The 14836-nt window shown below is 47.2% G+C and overlaps 1 protein-coding gene across 4 annotated transcripts in view; it reads right to left on the bottom strand.

Annotated features, from left to right (window-relative positions):
- Positions 1 to 14836, bottom strand: part of PIGV (phosphatidylinositol glycan anchor biosynthesis class V) — a 449007-nt gene that overhangs the window by 360592 nt on the left and 73579 nt on the right. The window lies entirely within an intron of this gene.

Below are 14836 nucleotides of genomic sequence, written 5' to 3'. Positions count from 1 at the left end.
GGATCACAACACACTCTGCCACCACCTCTCCATAGCAGCCAACTTCTCCCCGAAGGCATGTGCTTGGATTACCTTGTTTCTACAGGAAAGGGCCATGAAAGTTTTTTTTTTACTCGGCCTGTGCCACTCCAAGCCACATTAAATGTGGAATCCGGAATCCCCCGGGGCTCTTGCATTGCGCCTACCCTATATAACCTGTTCACTATGCCTCTATTCATCATTCTGGACGCACTGGGCATCTCATAAACCAACTATGCTCATGACACCCAGGTGCTTATCCCCCTCACCAGTGATTACGAGGCCGACAGGAACCCTCTGAACTCCATTTACCCTGCAATCCAATCCTGGATGGCAGAAAACTGGCTATGCCGTAACAGCGAGAAAACTGAACTGCTGTTAATTGGGTCGCCATCCATGCTGGGTAAACTGGACAAACAATACACCTCCTTCACCTTTGATAACATACCTCTTCACCTTTGATAACATACCTATCGTGGTGTCCCAAACAGTCAAGACCCTGGGTGTCTATTTGGACTCCTACCTAACTATGAATAGGCAGGTCAACGCCATTGCCTCCTCTTCGGCTTACTACTCTAAACTTCTCAATGCAGCAAGACCCTTCTTAGCTCAACAGAACTGCCTCACCATTGCTAGGGCAACTATCGGATCAAGATTGGATTACTCCAATGCCCTCCTCGTAGGGACCTCTTTCAAAAACATTGCTAAACTCCAGCTGGTCCACAACAATGACTTGAGGCCTGCCACAGGAATCTCCAAGAAGGACCACATCTCTGAGGTAAGGAGACAGGTTCATTGTGCCCATCAAAGAGGGAATTATCTTTAAAACCCTCGCTCTCATGCATAAATGCCTACATGGCTTGGACCCCACTACTTGGCCCAGAGAATATCGAAGCAAACTTAGTCTAGGCCTATGCGAACGGCCTGCACTAACATGATATCCACGACCAAGACCCGGAGAGTGCGTGCAGGTGGCACTAGCTTCCCCGCTCTGGCGGCCTCACACTGGAACGCGTTACCCACGCACCGGAGGATGATTGACTCCCACCTTGCCTTCCGCAACGCTATTAAAACATTGCTATTTGTGTGACTTGTAAGATTCTGCACCTGCTCCCACCGCTCATCCCGCCGTACTGTGGCCGGATGCTCAGCACCTCTGTCCTTGAAATCTTCCTAAAATGTATTATTGCCAATACTGTAAGTAAGCTTTCATTGTTTCGCCACTGTTGTAACTACCTTTTCTGCTACCAACTATATCTGTAACCAAAGAACCCTACTTGTTGCCGCCTCCAATGTAACTTGAATCATGCCTACCTACAATCTCATGTAACAGCGCCTAAATACCTTGGGCTGTAGTGCGTGCTACAAATGTACAAAAATAAATAAATTCGGGATTTGATCACGTTATCTGTTGGCAGCAGGAAAAGCACGGCTCGGGCATGCACGTTAAACAGAAAAGATACCAGGGCACTCCAAACAGTAGCAGCACAGGACTCCTCTCATCTAAACTGCGACGACTGACACATACAACCGCACACGACAAGGAATGAGTGCAACTGGACCAAACACCAAAAAGCTCACTCTCATAACATGGAATGTGAACGGCCTGGGAAACAGCATCAAGAGAAGACTGGTAACACAATACCTGAACCGACACAATCCAGACATAGTACTACTCACCGAGACACACCTGGCTGGCACAATGTATCAATTCTTTAAGAGAACCAAATACCGCACAGCAATACATGCAGGCTTTTCCATGGGCTCGAGAGGCGTGTTAATACAAATAAGAGAACCCCTATCGAAATATCCAGCATAACCCAGGATGATGGAGGAAGATTTGTCTTCATACAAGGAACACTGTGGAACCAAACCATTGCCATACTGTCGGTCTACGCTCCCCCAGCGCTCATAACGACTCTACTCGATGACATCACGCCGATCATAGCCAACAACACTGCAGACACACTAGTAATAGGTGGAGACTTCAACGAGGTGATGAATGTCAATGAGGACCGCACACATAAGGGGGAGAAATCCAGCGATACCAACCAAATTCGCCACCTTCGCAATGGCAATGGGGCTAAAGGATGCATGGAGAGATCTGCATCCGACAGAAAGACAATACTCGTTCCAATCAGGTGCACACGCATCGTTATCTAGACTGATCTATTTTTTCCTTCCCGGCGAAAATATACACAAGGTAACGGATGCAACTCTACAGCCCCGAGGGATATCAGACCATTCCCCGTTAATGATCCTACTCGAAACAGAAAGACCCCATCCCGAACTGACTTACTATCTAAGATTTCCAGAGTTGATACTAAAGATCCAGGAAGCTACCTCTTCATACTTTGAGTTAAACCAAGACTCGATAAACGATGAAAGACCATATGGGAAGCATACAAGGCAACCTTGAGAGGTGAAATACTGAGTTGGACAGCAGCACACAAAAAAGGGCATAGAAAAGAGGTTGAAGACGCTGAAGCAGAGGTGCGAAATGCCGAAACGCAATACATAAACACAGGTGCATCCAATGACAACAGAACCCTGCAAGCGGCACAAAAGAAATTGCATAACATCACACTCACCTGTGAGAAACAGGCACACAGAGCCATGCGCACTAGAATATATGAGACTGGAGACAAAGCCAGCAAGATGTTAGCGTGGCTGGAGAAGAGAGAGGAGGGGCATCGCCAGGTAAGATGCATAACCACCATAAATGCAGAACGGATCTCGACTGACCCAGGCATTGCCAAAAGCTTTGCAGCATATTATGAGGCACTATACGCCACCCCCGACGACTCAGATAGATCCCAGCATACTAGATACATTCACTATCCCACATTTAAATGATACGCAAAGAATGAGTCTAGAAACAGAAATTACAGAAGAAGAACTGACAACAACCCTATCTCAACTCCAAAATGGGAAAACCCCAGGACCCAACGGCTTCCCAGTGGAAACGTGGAAAAAGATCAGCAGTGTAGAAATAACACCCCACATGCGTAAAATGTTCCTGTATTCCAAAGAAAGAGGAATTCTGCCCCCAGATCTAAGAAAGGCCACTATAGTGGTTACAAACAAGGAAGGCAAACCGCCAGACGCATGCAGCTCCTATAGGCCGATCTCAGTTATAAACAAAGAAGCAAAAATATTGGCCAAAGTACTAGCTAATAGGCTCCAGACAGTAATAAACACTCTTATCCACCCGGACCAATGCGGCTTCATGCCACAGAGATCCACACGGATGAACATCCATAGGCTCCACGCTGCTATGGAAAAGACACCAACATTGCAAGATTCACTGGCACTCCTCACGATTGACTTTGAGAAAGCCTTTGATTCAGTCCACTGGGAAGCTCTGTGGAACATTATGGGTAGAATGGGACTGGGTGAGCAATTCATAGGCTGCGTCAAGCTATTATACAATGCCCCGACAGCTGAGATAAGGGTGAATGGATGGACCTCACGCAGTATTAATCTGGGCAAAGGGACCAGACAGGGCTGCCTCCTCTCTGCGACGTCATTTGCACTAGCAATTGAACTCCTTGCAATAATGCTGAGAGGGTGCAGCAGTGGAAGGGGTTCCAATGGGCCCAGGACTGGGAAGACAGAGTTTCCCTTTATGCTGACGATCTAGTGATTTAACCAAGTGATCCGTCAGTATCATACCCCATCGTCACCCATATACTAAAAAGATATGGAGCCTTTAGTGGCCTACGTGTAAACTATAGTAAATCCATTCTATTCCCGATTAAAGGAATCGACGCAACAGCTCTAAATAACTGCCCATACAGAATAGAAAATGATCAGTTCAGGTATCTTGGGGTACAGATTACGACAGATCTTACACAATACGTATCCAAAAACCTACACCCAATCAGAGATAGATTTGCAAACGATGTGAAACACTGGATGACCCTTCCTCTCACCCTATTAGGAAGGGCGGCACTGTTTAAGATGCTGGCTCTACCACGGTTCCTATACATCCTCCAGAACGCACCACTGTATATACCCAAAATAGAATTTCATAAAATAGATGAGATACTCAGGAAACTGGTGCAGGGAAGGGAGGCACCCCCGAATTGCGCTAAAAACTCTACAGCGCTCCGTATGGGAGGGAAGGATAGGACTTCCCCACCTGCAAACATACTACTGGGCAGCCCAGATGCCATTAGTAAATGACATCCTTCACAATAACCCTGAACTACCACACATCAGAGCGGATAGCCAGGCGAGACAAGGGCTCACTCCACTGGAGACTCTCTACCAAGGCACGACATCCCCGACCCCAAAACAACTACAGCACATAGAACGCAAATATGGATAGACGCACACAAGCATCTAGGCTGGGAGGGGAAGGTCACACTGGCACAGCACCTATGGTGGAATAGGCACCTACCGGAGCTTGGCAAACTTCCGAAATGGGCAAACTGGGAGGCAGCTGGGATAACAAGGCTAGAAGATATGCTGCAAGATGGCGAGATAGTATAATTTCAGATCCTGAGAGACAAATTCAAGTTACCCTCCACAGAACACTTCCATTACAGACAAATGCGACATGCACTCACCACATGTGCGATAGACCTATTGAACATACTAGAGTGCACACCTATTGAGAGGAACATTGTGATAGAGCGTATTGATAATAAAATAACCTCCATAATGTACAATGCAATAACCTCATTCGCTACAGCAGAAAGCAAAATGGGAAAGAGATGTGGGACCAATACAACCGGAAGACTGGACCAAAGCACTCATGTATCCGAAGGAAATCGCCATATCGGCTAGAATCGGCTAGAATCGGACTGATTCAGCTTAAAATCCTACACAGGGTATATTACCCAAGAGAGGCCTTACATCAGTGAGGGAGAGCAACGGACCCCAACTGTCTAAGATGCCAACAGGCAAGAGGGACCTTTTTCAACATCCTATGGGAGTGCCCACAAATCCAGATCTTTTGGCAGAAATGCTGTGACAGACTATCATCGGTCACTGGCCAAGTAATACCAATGGACCCCAAACTGCTATTACTGGGGATAGATGAAGACATAGACATATCCCGATTTGAAAAACTCATGCTGGCAACGGCCACAGGGTTCGGAAAAAGGAATCTGGCCCAGCTGTGGGGCTCCCCCTCACCCCCACAATATGAACAATGGATAACAGACGTAGATATGTGTGTGTTAATGGAAACAAGAGTATACACCACCAGAGGATGCCCATGGAAAGCACTCAAGATCTGGCAGAAATTGGAGGACACACAAAGACGCTGAGAACCCACAAACAGACTTGATAGACTGTTGGAATCCCCCTGAGACCCACCTGCATTATGTGTAGACTGGAAGCCCACGGACCTAATATATAAAGAACTATTTAAACTGTGTATGGGGAGCCGTGCATCGAGAATGTTTGTATGACTGATTGTTGTGATCGTATTATGTTTAATTTGTATGCTTATTAAAAATCAATAAAATATGTTATCAAATAAATACATAAATAAATAAATGGATAAAGAGAAAGCTGTTCTTCACTTCACCAATTGTATGGAAATACCAGATTTCATTAAGATTAGTTAATCATAAAAGAGCAACCAGGAAAAAAACAAACCCATTGGCTGCTGCAAGCAACAAGACTGATTTTTAAAACTTGTTGGAACAACTGGTTAGCTTGCATGGACTTCATTTAGCTGTGGGATTTCTGCATATTTTCTATTCACCCTAAGGCATCTAGTTTGTCACATGCAGAAGTTGTGTCTATTGATTCAATGTATAAAAATGTACCCATCTAACTGGGACACCTTAAAAAGCCCACGTGGTGTGAGTTAAAGATGGTATCTTTATGTTATTGTATCCCCCGATTGGCAGGGATATCTAAATGGTCATGAGAGCCCCCATGGCCAGAAAGGTTGACCGGTTTCAATGGTTTATGTGGTTTTAACCATCTTCTTCAGGACGATTAGTTGTATTCTGTAATGTATCAGTCTTCCAGCTTGCCCCAAAGCTGCTCTGTCCCCTGTGAAGGAGACAAAACAAATAAGAAAAGGCTGGGTGTAAGTCAACCCGTGGGTTCAATCAGAAAAACCAGCTAAATGCCGACTTGTCGACTTGTTAGAATCACATTGTTCAAAGATAAGATATAAATCTGGTTTGCGTGCGGCATTGGAAATATGCTTTGCCACAAATTGCGTGGCGGTGCGCTAGTGCTAGCACCCAGGGGCAGGGTTGTGGTGTAGGGGTGACTGGGAAGGGACCAGAGAATTCACATGGTTGTTCCACTCGCAAACTAACCGTTTGTGTCTAAGGACATGGCATATTGTGGTAATCCTACAGGAGGGTAATCATAACCTACAGCTGCACCCGGCCACAGTAGGAGAATGGTTATGGGTCCCGAGAAACAAGCTCCTGAGTAGGATCGGTGAACACCCTATCGTAGGGACTCTATGGGACATCTGGGTGTGACTACATGGCCCTTGCCGCCTGGGCATCTCTGGGAGTTAGGGACGCAATACTGATCCCTGAAAGATTTCAGAAATGGCATGAAGCGGGGCTGGAAAGGATAGGACAGCTCTGAAGGGGGGTTTCACAATTAGCTTAAACACAAGTGAGTGAATCAAGTCCTTCCCAGTAATACACCCTCCTGCAGTATGAGAATTAAGGGTCAGATTAGCCAATCACTTGAAAGGGTGAGAGTGTCTGACACCCGACAGGGACACCAAGCTGGAACAACAAGAAAACCCAAATCAGGAAAGCGTTCCAAAAACAGGCAAGAACCACAAGCAAGGATCACCAAAGCGTAACCGATCACTAACCTGATCAAGGAGTATGGAATCCTTAGAGAAGCACCTAGGAAGATCCCTGCTTTGGAACCTGCCACTGGAAGAAGAAAAAGAGATACCCACCCCTTGATTAAATGCTGCACCTGGAAGCCTACAACAAACCCTAATTAGAAGGATAGCAAAGCTAGGAGCAGGTCTTACCGTGTTGCGGTGTCTAAGATGTCCAGGAGGTCTATGTCCCAGAAGGCAGAGCTCCTGGAGGATCAAGGAGTTCTAAAACATGAGGAAAGGTAAGTTAGTACAAGAGCTAGGCCTGGGCGGCACGAGGGCCGCAGTAGTGTCGGGTTGCGAATTAGCCGTGTAGAGTCCACAGTCCTAGTGCAGGATGAAGCGTGCCGGGAGGAGTCCAGGAAGAAGTGCCAGGAGGGAGAAGGTAAGTCGGTAAGGGGCTGGAGAAGGGAAGATTGAGTTAGATGGCCAAAGTCACGATAGGACAGATGCAGAATCCAGCAGAGGTGAGGTATTCAGGGACAAACCCGCTCAGACACAGGCGGGCAAGGTAATGAAGACGGCAATGCAATTCCACTAGGCAATCTGAATTCAACACAAAGGGAGTGGCGTCAGAGACAAAATAATTCAGCAGAAGAATGGTCAAAATGCAGGCCGGGGTCGTCACGGAGCGGCCGGCGTCAATCGCAGAATAAAGTGGCAGTAGAGTAGACCAATTGGTGAGTCGGGGTCATAACCAAAAAGGGTAGAAAATTGTCCAAAACGTAACCAAGAGCAGAGGTCAAGAAACAGGGTAGGTGAACAAGATATCCAAGTAACAAGGCAGCCTCACGGCGTAACATGATGGAACTTCGGACAAAAGCTTCAGGAAACACACAAACGATGATCAGAAGCGCTGCATCAGCCGTCGCTTCCTGTTTTATGCAGTCCTTAACTATGGCGTTCCCTGGATATGGCGCTAATGCCGCAATGTCGGCTTCGAGGTCATGTGGCCGCATATGACCGCGGAGCGTGAAGCTGCCAACCCGAGTCTGCGGAAAGCCCAGCGTGACCATGGCAAACCGCCAAGCCGCTTTCCAGGACCCAAAGATGGACAATTCCTATGGCAGCCGATGACAACGTGAGCAAGACGATGAGCATGTAGTGGGGAGCATGACAGGGGGTAACTTTATCACCATAAGCAAACTAGAGGAGGTACTGGACATAGGTAAGCTCTCAGTATTCACTTATTTACAGCTAAAAGGGGCCCTCACAGGAACAGGGCTTAAGGAAAAGATACAAAGGGACCTCACAGCCTTTGAATCACTCCTAGATAAGAGGACAAAAATGAGGGGGTTCATCTCAGCAATGTATGGGGTCTTGTGGTTGGATCGAGTAGAGGCTCCACAGAAAAACCTAAGGGGTCGATGAGAACAGGATGTGGGAACCAACAATGACCCGGGCCTCTGGGACGGACTTTGCAGGGGAGTAGACCAGACATCCATTTCTTCCCAATATAAACTCCACTCCATTAAACTACTCCATAGATGGCACTATGACCCGGTCAGACTCTCAAAAATGTTCCCAAACACAAGCCCCAAGTGCTGGAAAAGGTGTGAGAAGAATGCTGACTACTGGCATATGTGGTGGGGATGCCTGAGGGTGCACATTTTCAGGGATGACGTCCTTGGGTGGATAAAAGACCTAGATGGCATAGCCCGAACAAAATCGCCCATGTTGGCATTGTTTGGTATGGAAGAGGTGGAAGGGGAATACATGACACTTACAAAAATGCCAGCATCTCTAATGCTGGCCACAAGGGCATGTATTGCAACCAAATGGAAAAACAAGCACCCTCCATGTAAAAGCGAATGGATCAATGTGGCTAGGAATGTATATACCATGGAAAGGATCACAGCGGGGCTGTCCAGTCATTTGGTCGACAGAAAATTGGTCGACAGACAAATGGTTGACGCAATTTGGTCGAAAGACAAATGGTCGAATTTTTTTTTATTTATATATATATTTTTCAGGTTTTCGTTTAGGAAAAAAAAGGTTTTTTAAGCAAAAAAAGGGGGTTAGGGGGCCCCCCGCCCCCCAAAAAAAAAAAATTGGAAAATACAAAAAAACAAAAATTTGACCATTTGTCTTTCGACCAAATTGCGTCGACCATCTGTCCTGTCGACCTTTTTTTTCGACCAAATGACCGGTAACCCACAGCGGGACTTCATGGCCTAGCTGGCCCTCTAGAGATGGAATGGGCTGTATTTGTGGCAAAATATATGAGCCAGGTCCCATAGGACTGAAATGTTGATCTGTCAATGTGCATGAAGTTGTTAAGTTGTGCTATGTGAATGGGTAGGACTAGTACTGGGGGGTCATGGGGGGGGGGGGGAATAGGATGGGGGATAAAATTACTAGATCTTGTTTAATGTTAATGTGGCCTCAGTATGCACCCTGACCACTGTAGTTTACTGTATATGATTTAAATCTTCAATAAAATACAAATTTGAAAATAAAATAAAAAAACTATTGTCCATATCCTGTTTATAATCCCCAGTAAAATACAGTAAAATCTGGGTGTCAACAGCATAGTTAGTATATGACACGAGAAGATCATAAAGAGTATCAAAAAGGGGTTTTGTGAATACATTAAATAGGGTGGGGAAAGACAAGACCATGCAGGACACCTCATAACAAGTCAACAGGGGGGCTGCTGCAGATTTGCTAAAAACTCTTGCAGTACGTTCAGACAGAAAAGAGAACCTTAGGGGAAAAAGAATGCAGTCTGTCAATATATATGTTATAGTCTACCAGACCAAACGCAGCAGAAAAGTCTCAAAGCATAAGCAAAGCAACCTTTATGGCTGGGGGACCTGTGAGAAATTGCCATCTGGCAAGGGTGGAAAGCACTAACGTTTTTGATTTTTATTAGTACATAAAATGATGCAGGTGATTCCTTCTTCAATCAGTAGCCTGGTCCACAACACCCGCTCTGCCCATGGCGCAGGGCAAGCTCAAAGGTCACAAGATGCCCACTGGACTGCAGCAGCGACAGCAAAGCCACTGCTGCACAGTGGTGACATTTAAGATATGCCCCCTGTACCAAACTACGATGATCTTGAGTACCTCATGCTGGTGGCAAAGAATAAGCTATGCCCAAGTTTAGGCATAGTGCATGGAGATACTTAGGATCATGGGTGCCACATCCCAATTGATAATGCACATGTGTCAGCTCCTGTGAGTCAGTTCTAATGTGAAAGGAAATGTGTATTCTGGTCAGACAGGCCAATACTGCACCACAGCAGTACAGAAACCCAGAGGACATTTGAGAGGGCTGGTAATCCGGGGCCCAGTTATCATAGCACATCCATTTAGGAGGAGGAGCCTCACACCAGGGTGGTGCATGTCCAAATATCTTTGTTGTGAGTAGGAGGAAAGGGAGCAGGAGTAGGATAGGCAGGAATGCTATAGACACTGGAAGAAGCCTTCCAACATCTTGTTTGTCACTGTCTCGCTTTCCTGTCTCCTCCACTTCCTCTGGAGCAAAGCACTTTGGGTGCAAGATCAACAAGGCAAAGTCCACTCCAGCCAGGAGAAGGGATTGGTCCCCTAAGGCAGGCTAGCTTTAGACTAATCACCTGAGGACTTGTACCCTTAAAAGAAGGAGTCTTGCTCCCCTTCAGTTCCTTTAAGGATACTTTAAGACCGAAGAGATGTTCTGAGGAGTCTCACTTGGACTTTCTTTGGGTCAGTTGCACTGTCCAAACCCTTCCGCTGGAGGTGAAGAAGGAGCGTCCAAGACAGAAGGAAGATTTGTCCCTTAAAAACTCCCAGGGAACAGCGGGAGTGACCAGTGCTGTGGACCAAGACCAACCAATCTGAAACTGATCTTCTGTGCCGCACGAGCAGACCCCGAACTGGACTATCCTGTCCTCGGGTCTTTTGCAAAGGCCTCACAGCAACCATGGGGCCAGACCAGCCAAAGTTCCTCGTTATATTGCACCAAACCGGTCTCTCTGTGTTCTCCGCATCCTGAAGGTGCTGGTGCTCATGTCTACATTCCTTCGACCAGCCGAACTATTGCACTGCATCTAAACCAGCTCAACAATGCATCATATCCTAGCGAAGCACATCACTTGCTAGCCACGAAGTGTCTACTCAACACCGGAACTCAAACCAAATCTCTGGGGGTGGGGGTTGGGGTGACGCGGCACTCGCAGACTAACCAGGAATTACAATCATGGCTCGGCCCAGTTAGCCCGAGAACCGCACCCTCAATCATCACTTGAATGACTGTCGCCCGTTGACTAACCGCTGCAGCGTCACTCGCCGATGTCTACTAGGGGCCTAAGCCCAGCTTGGTGTGGCCTACTGTGAAGTCTTCTTGGGATCGCCCCGAACTGCATTATTGAACTGTAACTGTTCGACTGCACTGAGCACCTGCATTCGCCCCTGCTCGATGCGCACTTGCTGCCAGGCACTCCACAATCCTATGTGCCCAACTGAGCCCAATCAGCATGCATCAACGTTCGAAGCCGAAGTCTGATACATCAGCCCACCAAGAACAGAATCCAGGTACTGTGACAATGAACAGCCTACGTGGTTCGCTTGGGCCGTTCGGTCACGATCACTACCATTTTCAACTCAATACACTTTTTATGGTAGTACCTTACCTACCACCCCTGGAACCACACTCGGAGTGCTACTTTCTCCAGCCTGTCACATCTCTTCGTTCTTTCCTTTGGAGTGGGTTTTGTAGAGTAACCTCTTTTCATTCTACTTGCAGGTGCTCTGATTTATTATAGTGTTTATATTTTTAGAGAACCTTGATTGAACATTACCTTTATTTTGGACTATGATACTGTGTTGTTTGAGTCATTACTGGTTCACTTTCACACCCCACGTACGAGAATAGCATTCCCTCAGCCCGCATTACCACAAAAGGCAAAGGAGGTATTTCTCTCGATTGTCCCAGTTTTACCTTCATGATGGCATTGTGTTTTGTAGCAGTGGGAGCGCCGAGTGGGCCATTTTACCCCTACTCATCCGTGTATTCCTGAGAGGCAGAATCCAATTTGTCACACATACATCGGCTGAGCTGGTCAATCTTGGAAGAGATGAAGATCACATAAACGTCATGCAGACAAACATAGGTTCTCTGAACTACTAAATAATATGAAGGATAAAGTCTGGTTGTCATCCAAGAAATTGCCAGCGCACAGCCAACTCAGCAAACCCACATGCCCTTATTTGTTCCCCTTCCATTATCAACCACTGTTTTTCATCAGTGGCCTTTCAATTGCAGTTGCCTACATCATAGCAGATACACCCAACCTGGAGCTCCTGTGACTCTGGGTGGGGGAGAGAGGGATGATCATGGCATATGAACATTGAATTTGCAGGGACACTGGCCATATCAGCTATGCAGGAATTAGGAACCCCTATTAGTGTATGCCTTCCTAAGCAATGGCCTCCTCCACATTGGCGCCTGCATCTTGCTAGATATAAGCAGGCACAAAAAACATCTGTCTTGCTTTTGCATTTGCGCAGTACTCTCTGCTATCATGGCACTAACTGGGTCTACCTCCCATACCTGGAGCCTTGCCGTTTAGTGGTGTCTTTTGTGACTGTGACTCCACGCCGGAACCCAGATGCTGTCCGCGGGTTACCCATTTTTCCAGTTCTGAAATCATCTCTGCCTACCTCTTCTCATCATACTGGTTTTCCTCTGAATGTCTTACTGAGGTTTTGTCCCGCTCTCCCTCCTCCTCTCTGGCATTTCAGCCTCCTTCTCTGGCCTTCTGCCCATTGACCTGTGCTAGTGATTGTTTTTCCAGCTTCCAGCCTGCCAGTTCTGGTGCCATTTTCCTCAATACCCATCTATCCCATTATATTGGACCACCTACACTCAACTCATAACAGTGCTTACTCTGTCCTTATACCACGTTAAAGCACGGGTTGAGTGGAAAATTTACATGGTATGAGGAGTGACTTTGTGGTGTGCCCTCATCAAGAAACACTTGTATACGGGAAAGTTATAAATGACCCATCATATCTCCCTTGCTTGTTTGGCGTTTCCTTGCTTCACTCTCCCCATTTGTGCCTTTGCCTCAGAGGGGTCTGCCCTTTGACGACAGATCCATCAAGCAAGTTCCAGTAACAAGCATAACTTAACATAGGTCAGCCATACATAACTCGATTGCCAGCAAAACTTGCATGTTGCAAGTCCTCCGATAAATGGCCTGTATACATTATTTAGTGTATCACTAAAACCTGAAACCGAAGCACCTAGGAGGACGCTGGAAACTCTGCTGCTGATGCCTCTTTTGGCCAAAACCAGCTCCCATAATGCAAGGCTCTACTTCTCTCAACCGGGGTAATCCTACCACAGTAATGCTGTTCAGGCTACCCCTTCCCTATAATCACTGGGCGCAACTGGTTCACCACCCTGCACGTATGTTGGATGCTACCATGAATCCCTTACGACTGCAAAGCCTGCTCAGAAGTTCCTCGGAAGTGTCTCCCGAGAGAGGGCTTCTCCAGTGCTGGGACACAGGGCTGCCTTCATTGCAACACTGAGTCACTGGTTTTACTCTTGGGGGGGCTCTACAGGCAGGTGTGCATTCCCATTTTGCTCTCCCATGCCATTCTCTTTCAGAATAAAATCCTTGCTTCCAGCCACCCTCCCCTTGTCTTTCAATCTTTTTGGGGTCCCTCTGACGACCCAGAAAGGTGGATACTCTTCTTTCTTTAAAGAAACTCTTAAAAACGTACCCATCTAGTGTGACACTATTGTTAGGAAAGATTTCGTAATTGTAGGTAATTTTCCTTCCATGTGGCAGCCCCTAAACATGTTTCTGTTGTTTTTCACCTTGTTCTCGACTTTGCCAGAGAAGTGCAGCCTTCTGCCGCACTCCTCTGGGCTTTCGCTCCATTCTTACGGGGAAACTGACATGCCCTTAAAATAGTCAGTACCGGGAAACGCTGTTTTCCGTAGTTTCTTTTATCATGTTGCGGCTTTCGTGCAACATGACACAAGAGGGCACTGTAAGCTAAGTTACTGCTCTCTTGGGTCTCTAGCCTTCTACAGGCCCTAGATACTCTTTTAGGATTGTAACTGATCAGTGCAAGTGATTCACGGACGGGAATGGTGGCAGCGATCGTTTCTTGTGTTTTGAGCTCCTTTTGGCGTTCTAAGCGCTTAACCCAAAATGGTGGCCTGGCTCCCAAAATGGCCAGACCACAAGGCTCCTTTGTCCTGTCCGCTGACCGTCTTGCTCCCTTCACCTTCCCCAGGTCGAGCTGACCCGGGGCCTTCCTTATTTGGGCATGTACTTTCCCACGAAACACAGATGCTTTTGCGGGCTTCTACATGTCTTGTGTGTGCCTCCAGGATGTGGGCTGGGATGTCTGGTCCTAATACACATCCTGGGTGCCAGAGAGTCTAGGGTGGTGTGAATGCCTGGGACCACCGTGGTCCGTGATTGGTCCACGAATGGTGTGAGTGTTGATGAGCGGATCTCCCATTGGGTCCCCTATGTTTTGGCGCGAAGGGAACCGTGGATAAGAGGGGGCTGGAAACACCACTACCAGGTCGATCTCCTGAGTTCTCACGAACGAAGGAATACAGGAGCCAAGTATCCTGCAACCAAGAGGCTGAACCGAGGAATCGCTGGTGACCCGCTGAAGGACTGCTCCTCTGCACTGCTGTCGCCTTGTGAAACCCTTTTCACCTTTGATCGAACCAGAAGGCCTGTACTGGTACTTCGACCCTTGGAATAGCGGGAACAGCTATTCTCGGCATCTTCACCATCTCCTGCTAGTAAGCCTTCGGAAGCGTCTCTGGGCCATCCAGCAGACTGACCAGCCTACACAGGAATCTTGCTCTGTAACCACCGCCAGGTTGTGTAGTATTTCGAGTCCTTGTCACTCTCACACGATTCGTACACTTGGCGTTCCCAGGTCTGAAGTGAGTAGTGTACATTTGGCTCTGATACACACTACCGCTCCGTTGCCCTGCTGTGGTCTTTTACTCAACTCTGCTGC

The sequence above is a fragment of the Ambystoma mexicanum genome, chromosome 11 (genome assembly GCF_040938575.1).
Source record: "Ambystoma mexicanum isolate Mex_15411 chromosome 11, UKY_AmexF1_1, whole genome shotgun sequence".
NCBI classification, from domain to species: domain Eukaryota; kingdom Metazoa; phylum Chordata; class Amphibia; order Caudata; family Ambystomatidae; genus Ambystoma; species Ambystoma mexicanum.
Note: the sequence above shows the minus strand (reverse complement) of the source record. Positions and strands in the feature narration are given on the sequence as shown.